This window comes from Pteropus medius, unplaced genomic scaffold (genome assembly GCF_902729225.1).
Source record: "Pteropus medius unplaced genomic scaffold, Ma_sr-lr_union100, whole genome shotgun sequence".
Taxonomy (NCBI): Eukaryota; Metazoa; Chordata; class Mammalia; order Chiroptera; family Pteropodidae; genus Pteropus; species Pteropus medius.
The window spans coordinates 4,282,003-4,294,161 of record NW_024356249.1 but is presented as its reverse complement, the minus strand read 5'-3'; the positions used below and the strand labels follow the sequence as shown (position 1 = coordinate 4,294,161).

At 36.8% G+C, this 12,159-nt stretch overlaps 1 long non-coding RNA gene across 2 annotated transcripts in view; it reads left to right on the top strand.

Moving 5' to 3' along the window:
• Window positions 1-330: 330 nt before the first annotated feature.
• Window positions 331-12,159, top strand: part of LOC120601240 (uncharacterized) — a 95,419-nt gene continuing 83,590 nt past the window's right edge. Inside the window, exons 1-2 of one of the 2 annotated variants that reach the window (XR_005652408.1) lie at window positions 331-834; window positions 5,113-5,235. This is a non-coding gene — a long non-coding RNA (uncharacterized LOC120601240). The remainder of the gene's footprint in view (window positions 835-5,112; window positions 5,236-12,159) is intronic. The other variant, XR_005652407.1, reaches the window with a different exon arrangement.

Genomic DNA, 12,159 nt, shown 5'->3' with positions numbered 1-12,159 from the left:
CTGTAATTCTTACAAACTAGTCATGACAAAGGAACCTGGTATCGTTCTTGTTTCCATTGTTTTGCTTTTTATTTAAGAGTAAGAAATAGAATGTTCATTAGAGAGAAACCCACACATGGTGTAGAGTTCTAGTCTTCTTAAAATCCTGTATTAAAAGATAGTTACTTAAATGTATATGAATTCCAAAATACAGAGTGAAATTATTTAATAAAGGAAAAGTACACACTAGAATAACTGAAAACTATATTCTTAAAGAAAACATTTTATCTTCTATAAATTATATGTGTACTTTTTGATAGTCTTTAAAGATAATCCAATTTATATGTAGATTGAATTAGATATACACATGTTATTGCTATAAATTACATATATTTAACATCTGTATACTTTACATTTTATTTATAAAAAGAAAAGAATGTTCAAAGAGATGGTCATAGGAATTTAATGGAAAGTGATTCATGAATACAATGAATGAGGTTGTGCCAATGGAAAATTTCCCACATACCAAAGGAGTGTTGGCTTAAGTGTTGGTGATGCATGCATGCAAAACATTCCAACTTCCAGATTTGGTGGGGAGGAAAGGGTGGTGCAAATCCCAGAGATAGTTGGAGGATGATAGCAGTTACATGCCGTGTCCTTGGATGTCTTTCTGCCAAGCTGTATCCTAAACAAAGCATTATGCCCGTCAGAAAAGTCAACAATAAAATGCCTTTTCACATGATTCATCATGTTTGGAATACATTTGTGAGCATCTTACAAGTCGGACTCTAGGCACTCCTGAGTTTTCTTTCAATCTTATGTGCATCTTTTCTTCTTTTTCCTGCCCACAGGGAGGTAAGCTACAATTCATCGTATATGTACTTATACAAAGGGAATACACACATATATGGATAATGATTGGTGGATATGCCACGTAAAATATTTAAATTGTCCATAGTAGGGGGAGGAACAAATGTTAAAGAAACATAGCATCTTCTAATACAAAAAGAAAGAGAGATAGAGAGAGAGAGAGAGAAAGGAAGGAAAGAAGGAAGGCAGGAAGGAAGGAAAGAAGGAAGGAAAGGAAGGAAGGAAGAAGGAAGGAAGGAAGGAAGGAAGGAAGGAAGGAAGGAAGGAAGAAGAAGGAAGGAAAGGAGGGAGGAGGAGGGGAGACAGAAAGAAAAGAAAAAGCAGGAAAAGCATGAAAGAAAGAAAGAAAGCATAGAAAGAAAGAAAGAAAGAAAGAAAGAAAGAAAGAAAGAGAAAAAGAAAGAAAAAATACCACCTAATGCAAATTCCTCATTCGAAAAAATACTAATTTCAATGCAAAATAGTGGGAGCTCTGGCTTTCTCTGTGAGATGCAAACTGCTCCTGAGCTCTGCTCTCCATCTCTCAAATAGCAAAAGTGTTGGACAGAGGGATTCAAAACTTGCTCAGGTTTCTAGAAGTACTTGCTGGGTTAGGTGTGTAAGGAAGCTTTCGTGTGTGTGTGTGTGTGTGTGTGTGTGTGTATGCATGTGCGTGCGGGCGCTTTCCCCGAATGATTTCCTTTGCGCTATTCATCTGGAATCCATTTCCTTCTTCCAAACAAGGAGAAACGAGTCAAGGCCCACACAGATTAATACCAAGTGTTCTCAAAGGTACAGGTCAAAACGTACAGGGGCGCGTGGGCTTAGAGACGACCACTTCTTGCCAGTGGGGTGGTGCCAACCCCAGGTCTAGGAAACGATTCATTCAGACGTATTCATTCACTTAAGTTGGTGGTAAGCTTAGATCCTTTGAGTCTCAGAGTTGGTCAAAACATCATTTGATATCCATTCTTGTCCCCATCTAAAAGTAGAAATTCTCTAGCCTCCCTGATGGTCATAAAGACAGATTCATCCTTCCCAGCAATGGGCAATTCCAGTTCCTCAAGACTTCATACTTGGCTCTCTCCCATCTCATTATTTTCTCCCAACAGGATCTCATCCATAACCTCAGCTTTTCTTATTTTAAATGTGATGAGGCATAAATATTATCTCCATCCCAGCCTTCTCAAATGAACCTGCAACCTATCTAACTGCCTCTGAACCCCTCTGGGGTATCTCAAATGTACCTCAAACTCACCAAATATAAAAACTTCCATTCATGACTTTATCCACAAAATTGACCCTATTCTGCTGTTTCTTAACCCATCAGCCACTCGGTCACACAAAATGGAAACCATGGCATTATCCTCGACTGGCTCCCTGAATCACATTCCAAGTTCTCCCCATTTTCATAAATATCACATCTGTCAAGTTGACCAACTTCTCCCATTTCTACTAATGCCACTACATAACGCAAGTGGCCTAAACGATCTCGCCGCATCAGCTCGGACCATGTGCCGTCCGTCTCGTACTCTGCAGCCAGAGCGATCGATGCAGAAGGCAAATCTGACCATGTCGCTCCCGTGCTTCAAACCTGATAGTGAGTTCCTCTTTCGCCAATGTCCAGCCTCCTCCATCTGACCTACGTCCCGTGAGCGCCTCTCTTTCCCCCTCCTCGCCTTTCACCAAGGTCCCACGTGATTTCATTGCTCTTGCCACATGGTCATGAGTCACACTTGCCCTCGTCATGCCCTCTCCTGCCAAAGGACCTTTGCACATGCACTTGGAATAACTTTGCCTGGAAAGCTCTTCTCACGCTTCGTTACCTGGCTAACTCCTGAGAATCCTTAAAATCTCAAATCAAAGATGGCATCTTCAGCAATGCCTCCCCTGACTTTTCTAATTATATCAAATCCTTCCACTAGAGCACCATAGCATTTTTCACAATTGCACTTTTATTTACTAGATTATTTGTATAATTGTTTGTCTCTGCCTGTAGATGGTGAGCTTTATAAGTACAAAGCTCACATCCGCCTTTGTCCCCCTGAGACAGTGTCTGATACATGGTCACTGCTGTCCCTCTCTATCCAACATTTCTTTTTCCACTCACTAGTTATTTGATCTTGAGAAAGTCATTTAGTTTCTTCGCAAGTAAATATAATTCATATTTATATGTACATGGTATTGCTATAAATTATATATATAGGTATATATATATATATATATATATATATATATATATATATATATAATCAATATTTTGAGGATTAGAAGTAACTGTGAGGAATTTGAAAGTTCCTAGCCAAGTGCCTGGCGAATAGGGCACTTGATAAAAGCTGTACATTTATAACTCATGTTGTAGTGGAAGACTCTAACAGGAAATAAAGGGTCCAGGGCTTTTCAAACTGTACTTTTCAGAGCCCCAAGTAGCCCATCAACCCAGACAGTGCTTTACTGAAACAAATGAGGCTTCTGGACCCTCAGGGCCCCTCTCTCAGAGCAGAGAATTCACTCAGAAACACCCAGGATGCAATTATTCTTTCCTTTAGTGACATGGCTCAAATTCTTTAGTTGTTTGCTTAAATAATCAAACCTAACACTGTAATAAGATTATTAATATCTTTCACAGATATAGCTCATTTTATATGCCAGGTGTTTTATTATTTAGATCTGACCATAATCATATGAGAAGTTGTTATTATACCCGTTTTATATGAGGAATTGGAGCCTCTGTGAAACCAAGTAATTGCCCAAGGTCACAGCTGGTACATGTACGGCCAGAACTCAAATCCTAAAAGTAGTTTATTTCAAGCAGGAAGCACATAGAAGCAACTTGACCTGTTTTCCTGGGTCCAGGCCTGGTTTATACTGGCTGACCTGATATAATTAATTGAGCCTCTTATTCCCACACCATATATGTGTGTGCGTGTGTGTGTGTGTGTGTGTGTGTATCAGTACAGCTCTTAAGAATTTGCAGCTTCGATAAGGCTGGACATTTTTTTCCCCTTAAACCCTCCCAAGTTTCTTACAGTTATTGAAACTTTTGGAACTTCTAAGATTGTCAGATACTCTGACATTTGCCTTCAAACAGTTCCTAGTAACCTCAAATAAGACAGTGAAACCATCAGTGGAACAAAATGCCCCTTCGTAAATGCCTATAGACTTTTTCATTGAACTTGACACTTTTTACCCAAGCTAATCCCTATACCTACTCTTACAAGTAGTTGCTATTATCTCCTTTTTCAGATGACGAATATGTGACATAAGAAGTTAAATGATTTGGCCTTCACCAGTTTGATTGCCTGTAAACGAGAAAATAAATTGCTCTTTCACCTTCAGGCTGTAGAAAATGAATAGACAATAAATAGATTTCATATATGCTTACAGTAGAGGATATTGTATATTCCTTCCTAAGTTCAAATTTGTGAGGAAACTTTTAGGGCCTACTCTCAGGTATGAGTCAAGATTTCAGGATATTGTCACAGGTAAACAGATCTTGAGGTCATGTCAATGCTGACCAGTTGGCTATGTCATCCCCAAATGGTGCTTGGTAAGGCTGACTATAAGATCCAATGATTTAATTTTTAAAATTTATTTCAAAATAATGTACCCAAATATATGACTACTATCTTTGCTTTTCAAAATCGTTCAAAAATCACTAAGATTTGTCCAATTTGCTAAAATTAAAATTTTTTCTTTTTCTTTTTCTTTTTTCTTTTGGTGAGGGGAAGATGAAAAAAATAGTTGTCAGTTATCTTTAGAAATATTCTAAGATAAATTCTGATGAAGCTGTTTGAGGTTTTCAAATTAAATTATTGAATATGAAAACTGAGACTGTAGTTTTCTATGTCCCTTATTCACTCTCAAGAGCTCTAATCATATTTCTTACACTAACTGCCTCAAGAGTCAGAAACAATTTTTCAATTTAAAGTAAAGTCAGACCTACAAGGAAAAGTCAGACAGAAGAGATGGATTGGTGCTAAAGACTGTAACAAACTATCCAGAGCGATCTCATTAGTGAATGACATAGAGCAAGAGCAGACAGTTGAAGGGAACAGTAGATGGAGATCTGTCCAGGAAGAGATTGGTCCAGTACAGGAAACACAATGAGGTGGGAACTTTATCACTGGTCATTAGGCAGAGTCCTAACATCTGGATCCCTGATGGCATATAGTAAGGTATGTCAGATATTTTTCTTTAGCTCCTCCCAGTCTGATCTGTGGATTCTGGGAAGCTGATCTGTATGCACTATATTAACATGCTCTTTTGCCCTCTGGTTTCCAGCTGGAGTCAGCCAGGGGACCTTGCAGGATGTCAGAGGATAAGAGGAAAATGAGATCATATTTATTTTCCTGGACTAACTTCCTTTTGCTCCACTACAACCTGACCCGTGTCCTTCTGCAAGAGGTATCCAATAACTTACCCATTCCTTAGGCGGTGGGGCCTAAGGGTGGGAATGACTCCTCGCCATGACTAGTCTCTGTTGGATTTCCTAAACTCTTTTGGATTACCCTCACTTTTGTGCGTAGTGCCGTTATTAAACTTTCCTCAACGTACCTATTTTAATGGACTATTACCAACTACATCCCTAAGTGATAAGCAAGGACTGTTCATGAAAGTAGAAGAGTCTTTGATTTCCATGAAATGTTTAAAAAGATAATTTAGAACACTAGTTCCTGAGCAATGAATTTAAAAGGAAGAATATCAGGATAGAGACTTAGGAATAGGAGAACTATTACGTATGTGTTGTTTTTTAGAACTATGGTTAATTCGATGAGTTGGCCAAACAAATCAGGAACCAATTACTATTAATGCTTCAATTTCTTCATAAAATCAGTTATTCAGCTAATGTAATATTGAATGAAAATGCTATGCCTGGCTCTGCCCTGGGTGCTCGAGTGTTGCTTGGGGAAGAGGTGAAGAGGTCTCATCACGGACTCCTGTGTGGCCACAGGAGCATGAATGGATGGGGGTCCAGGAGACGGTCTATGAAAGGTCTTGTCTATGGCCGCCTTGGTGAGACTGAAGTAAAGATATTCAACTCGCCAAGCTGTCCTTGAAGAGTGAGAGCACATACTTGTAGTTTATAGACAATGGGTGGTGACAGACACAGAGAGATCAGTGAGGGGATTATCACAGCGGTCAAGATTTCTGCCTTGAGTAAGGGAGTGGTTAAATGTGCCATTTGCTGGCATAGTCAATGTTCTTTCTTGTGAATGTTTGATTTTCAGAAACGTCTAAAATTTAATCACAACCATGGTGGCCTCAACTGGAAATAAAAGAAATGAGATACTTGTTTAATTTTTTGTTATATCTGATGTTGTATTCTGTGAACAGTCTTTAAAGAAATATATAAAAAATTTAAACAAAGTTTCAGCGATTATTTATGCAAGTATTTTGCAATACTTTATTCATCATCATCTGAAATGACATAAGATTAATATATCTTCTCTAAAACAGAAGATAAAGAAGCTCTACATAAGTAATAGATAACAAAGAATACAATGAAACAACAAATGGACCATCATTCAAATCTTCCTAAAATATTTGGAATGTCGAATAGAACAGTAAAATCCATTATAAGGAATTACTAGATATTTTATATTTTGAGATATTGGAGTATTGCAATATCTAGGCAACAGATCTAGTTCTTACATTATATAGAGTTGAATTTATTCTCTTTATCCGAAGTCAGGGATAGTGATCTTAATATTTTAGAATACTCGGAAATATTTGCCTGAGTTTGGGGAAGTCTTTTATGTTATTTAGATGCTAAATCATCTGTGAGAAAATGTAAATATTCTGATTTTCTCAGATTTTCCTTACCTTCTGCTTCTGCTGTTTCTAATCTCCTTGTCAGGGTAAAAAAAAAAAAGTGCTCTTTTTAATATGTTCTTTTTTGAATCAAACATAATAATATTTCTGGTTTATTTTTTATCTTATTTCATTTGGTTAGAAATGCTTAAAGATTAGAGGCTGAAAACACATTATAATGTCCATTTATCTCGATGAGGAAAAGTTAAAGTTCTTTACAGACACGGTCAATTACAGAATACCTTCTGGAGTAGTTGTTATCATTGGCCCCCCATTTTCATCTCACATATCTGAGAAAGATGCTTTAGAAACCTAGGGCTTTGATATCTAAAGCACAAATCACAAAGGAAAAGATTTTCATGTTTGTCTTTGAAAATTATTTTTAAAATCTATGTTACACAAACCTTCTTAAACAAAGCTGAAAGACAAACTGCAAATTGTTTGCAATATATATAAAAGAAAACAATAACTATTCTTAATAAATAAATAGCTTTTGCCCATCAATAGACAATTGGATAAAGATATGGTACATATATACAATGGAATATTACTCAACCATAAAGAAAAATGAAATCTTACTGTTTGCAACCACACGGATGGACCTAGAGGGTATTATGCCAAGTGAAATGTCAGAGAAAGGCAAATATCATATGAGTTCACTTATATGTGGAATCTAAAGAACAAAATAAATGAACAAACAGAACGAAAACAGACTCACAGATACAGAGAACAAACTGATGATATTTAGACGAGAAGGGATTTGGGAATGAGTTAAAAAGGTGAAGAGATGGAGAAGTACAAATTGGTAGTTACAAAACAGTCACAGGAATGTGAAGTACAGCATAGGGAATAGTGTCAATCACATTGTGTAACTATGTATAGTGCCAGGTGGGTACTAGACTAATCAGGGGGTCACTTCATAAATTACATAAATGTCTAACCACTATGCTGTACACTTGAAACTAATGTAAAATAATATTAACCATCAACCCTAATTGAAAAATAAAAATTAAAAAAACAAAAGTCATAAAGTGATCCTGCAGTAAAAAAAAAAATCACAGTGATTAATTGTGCTTTATTCCAAGGAGGCATGGCTGATTCAATATTTGAAAATCACTCAATGTAATCCATCATCGTACTAAGCTGGAGAAAAATCACATGACTATGTGATGTTAAAAAAAAGCATTTGACAAAATTCGACACCATATAACCTTTTGGGACTGGACATTTTTAATCAGCATAATTCTCCAGGGATTTGTCCAGGTTTCCATGTGTTTGAATAGTCATTCCATTCATTGCTGAGTAGCATTCCATAATATGGACACACCACAGTTTAGCATTCACCTGTTAAAGGACATCTGGGTTGTTTCCATTTCAGAGCTATTGCAAACAATGTTGCTATAAACATTCCTGTAGTGCGGGATTGTGCCTGAACAAAAGCTTTAGTTTCTCCAGGTAAAATGCTTGGGAATGTAATTGCCAGGCCGGATGATAAATAAACGTTTGGTTTTTAAGAAAGTCTCTTTGTTTTCCAGTGTGGCTGTGCCATTTTCCATCCCCATCGGTAATGTGTGAGTGATAGTTTTTTTACACATTCTGACTGGCACTTAGAAAAACATTACATTAGCAAACGGAAAGATTTCAATTATGTGTGGATTTAATCATAAATAAACTTCAACACCTTTTCGAGTAGATTTGTTCCTCAAAAGAACTATAGTTTCAATCTGATAAAATTCGTTTCCGACAGAAAAGTAACAGGTACCATTAAATGCCTCTCGAAATTTTACTATGAAATATAGAAATAAGAAAGATCTAATTCCCTCTTTCCTCACACTCTGAAAGTATATCTGAGTTTTTCAATCTGTTAATGAAAGCTCCTTTTCCTACAGATCTGTATTCTCTGGATGAAAATTCTGCTCAGGTTTTTCAAATAAATGCCCTCAGCTACAATGTGATAACCCTGCCTTTTAAGCATTTTATTTAGTATGGTAGTAAACTCTTTAGCTATAATTAAAAATTAATTTTAAATGGCTGTACTGTTTAAGGAACAGAAGCAGGACAATGATACTGTAATTTAAAATTAAGCTAAATGCCTGCTTCCCTTTACCTCTCCATCAAAGGCCCAAGACATTGTTTCTCACCTTTAAATCCTGAAAAATAAAAAGCCGGTCATTAAAATGGTAACTTCTTACAGCACAAGGCTTTTCATACTTCCTTTCTGAGCATACATGTAAGAAATATTCATTTCAATCAGATGAAATATGATTTTTTTCAACAAAATCTCAGGAAAAAAATGATGAACAATAAACAAATCAAAACATATATTATTAAACTCATAATATAAAACTATAACTAGTTTATCTTTTAAATACCCAGTAAAACAATTACAATGCTTTTTAGTATTTGCAAGGTTGGGACAAATCCCTTGGAAGGGTGTTTGGAAATATTACTGCAGAAAAAATAATATAATTGAAGGGAAATATAAATACTCATGGGGGAGATGAGACTCAAAAAAAAAAAATTAAAAAGCAAAACAAACAAACAAAAACAATTAGCTAAGGCAAAAAACCCAAACACCTAGTAGAGACCGAGACCCTGCCTTCAAATATGTTGATCTAGTACACAGCAAAGTTTCAATCTGTTCATGAAAGACCATCCAAACCTATAGAAAAACTTTATAGTTCATTTGAGCCAAATTTTCGAGGACATGCCTGGAAGCAAATCTCAGCAAACTGAGAAAATGCTCCGGAGAATGGCAATTTTGCAGTTCCTTTTAAGCATTTAGAATAAAAAGAGAAAATGTATGGAAAGTATGTGAAACCCATCCGTTGGTGGTCGATTAAGGAAGCGAGAGAAAGCAAAGAGGGGAAATCTCTAGGATCAGACAAAAAGCAAAATGGAGGAGCGCATACTTCTTTCACATTGGTGGGTCAGGCTAGTTAATAACTAACATTTGCACCACGCAGAGCTGGGGTGGGGAGAACAAGATAACCATGCGGGGTTCTGTGGTCTCCTGCTTTGGTCTTGATGGTTGTGCCTTAGAGGGGTAGGAAAAGAAAATTACTCAGACATTTCAAAAGTATGTACCCTCGATGCATAAGAACAGCATACAGAGCTCATGCTAAGGATGGTGTAGGCTGGGGACGTGACTGCTCAGTTAGGAATTTATGATCAGACCATCTTAGGTGGTTACACTTGGTCACTGTGCTTGTCAGGCCTGCCATGTGGCCCCCTGAGCTTGTCACATTTATGACATAGCCCCTTTTTCCATTCACAAGTCTCTTCACATTTATTCAGCATCTTGTAATATATAGGGTATTATGACATACACTGGGGTAGAATGAAAAACACAGCATACTCCAGGCTCTCTCAAAGCTTTTATTCCTCTGGTAGGAGCTCTGTAAATATTTGATGAACACAAGTTATACATGAAGGAATGAATGGATTAATGAATGAGTAAATTGATAAACACTCTATTAAAAAACCTTTATACAGAAAGAGATCACGAAAACAGTCATTCTATAGCAAAAAAAATTTAGACAGTGTCTCTGAAATTATTAATAACCATTGTGTAAATCGAACGTTCCCCTTTTATTTGATTTGGTTATAAATGTAAATATCTACTGATTATCAGAACGCATGATAACGATTTGTTTATTCAGGCACATTGCTGAACTTCCTAAACTTAAAATAGACCCTGGCACATAGCAGGTGCTCAAGAAATATTTGTTGAGTAGCTATAAAATGCATGCGATACCATACATCAAAAAACATTTTTAAAAACTACCCCGTCATCAAGATCTAAGATCAAGTCATCAAGTCGGTGGTACCAAGCAAAGCACTTTTTGAGCTGTAAGGATTTCCAGTCCCTGTAACCAAATAATAAATTTCGAATTGTAAAAGAGAAAGCAAAGTTGCCCCTTTCTCTCTCTCTCCCTCCCTCCTTCCCTCGCTCGTCCTTGGTATTCAGAGGCACCATGAAGTCAGCTGGAAATGGCGATTTTTTTTCTGACATTAACACTTTTCCATCACTCTGAATTAGTATGCACAGCAGCTAATGTGCTATGAAAGTCACTTACCAATAACAATGCAATCTTTGAATACTAATCTGAAAGGATTCCAGCCACAAGGAAAAGCTGCTAATTTGATTGGACGAAGCTAATAAGGGAGCCTTGAGCAAAATAAGTGACGGATTCTTATTTTCATGCATCTCCTCCACCCTGCTTTGAGTCACCTCTCTGCCTTTCTTTTCCATTCAAAGGAGAAAACTCGGCATCCTTTTACTAAGACAACTGTACATCCAGTCCTGATATTCCTGCTACTTCACAGATCTATCCTGCAATGGTGATAGATGAGTCTATTAGTAGAACCATCGTATTTGGCTTTTCTTCTTCTGGAAATTAACAAACGGCTCTTTTAAAATTTTTAAATGTTCATCTTTTCTTTCTTAATTCATCTTTTTGGAAACCCAATGCCTACATGCTTCAATAGATTAGACACATTAGTCTCAAGCCTGACGGCATAATATATCCTATGAAGATCTTAAAATAATATTGATGACTTGATTTCACCTCAGAACAATGAAATCTGAACTTCTGAGATTGTGGCCCCCACTTCTGTATTTTTTTAAAGCACCCTACGTGCTTGAGGCACAGTAAGAATTGAGAACCATTAGCTGTGGTTATTAATTCAGCCCTTGCAGACCTAATTACATTTATGGACCTTTTTAAGACCATAAACATCACTCTTGTTCTTGGAACACGTGTCTTCTAGCGCATGGGAAAATTAGGAATGAAAGTGATTGGATGGAGCAAATACTTTCCGGCTTTATAGGGAAATCAGTTTTTCTAATATAGGAACCAAAAATGTAATCTGTGTAAGGATGCCATCTTAAGTTCTTTTTTAACTCTTTATTTTGAAATAATTTGAGATTACCAGCAAGTTACAAAGACAATAAGGAGAATTTCCATATTTCCTTCACCCAGCCTCTCCTATTAACATCTCACTTAACCATAAAACGTAGACTAAAATCTTAACATCGTTCCAATCCTATTAATTAAAGCACAGGCTTAATTTGGGCTCCTCCAACTTTTCCACTAGTTTCCCTTTTCTGTTTCAGGATAGAATCCAGAATATCGCTTTGCATTTACTCAGCTCATCTCCTTACTCTCTCCTGTGAGAATTTCTGTCTTTTCTTGTTTTGTATGATTGACACTTTTGAAGAGTACTCACGGTGTTTGGTGGAATAGCCTCAATTTTGATTTGCCTGATGCTCCCTCATAATTAAACTAGGATTATGGATTTGGGTGAAGAAAAGCAGAGGGGTAAGGTGTCTCTCATTGCTTCAAATAAGAGGTGTGTGACGTCAGCATGATCGGTTGCTGATTATGTTAACTTGATCACCTTGTGAAGGTGGTGTCTGTCAGGTTTCTCCGCTATTAAAGTTACTATTTTTAATTTTCTTTCCATACTCTATTCTTTGGAAGTGAGTCACTAAGTCTAGTTCATACTCAAGAG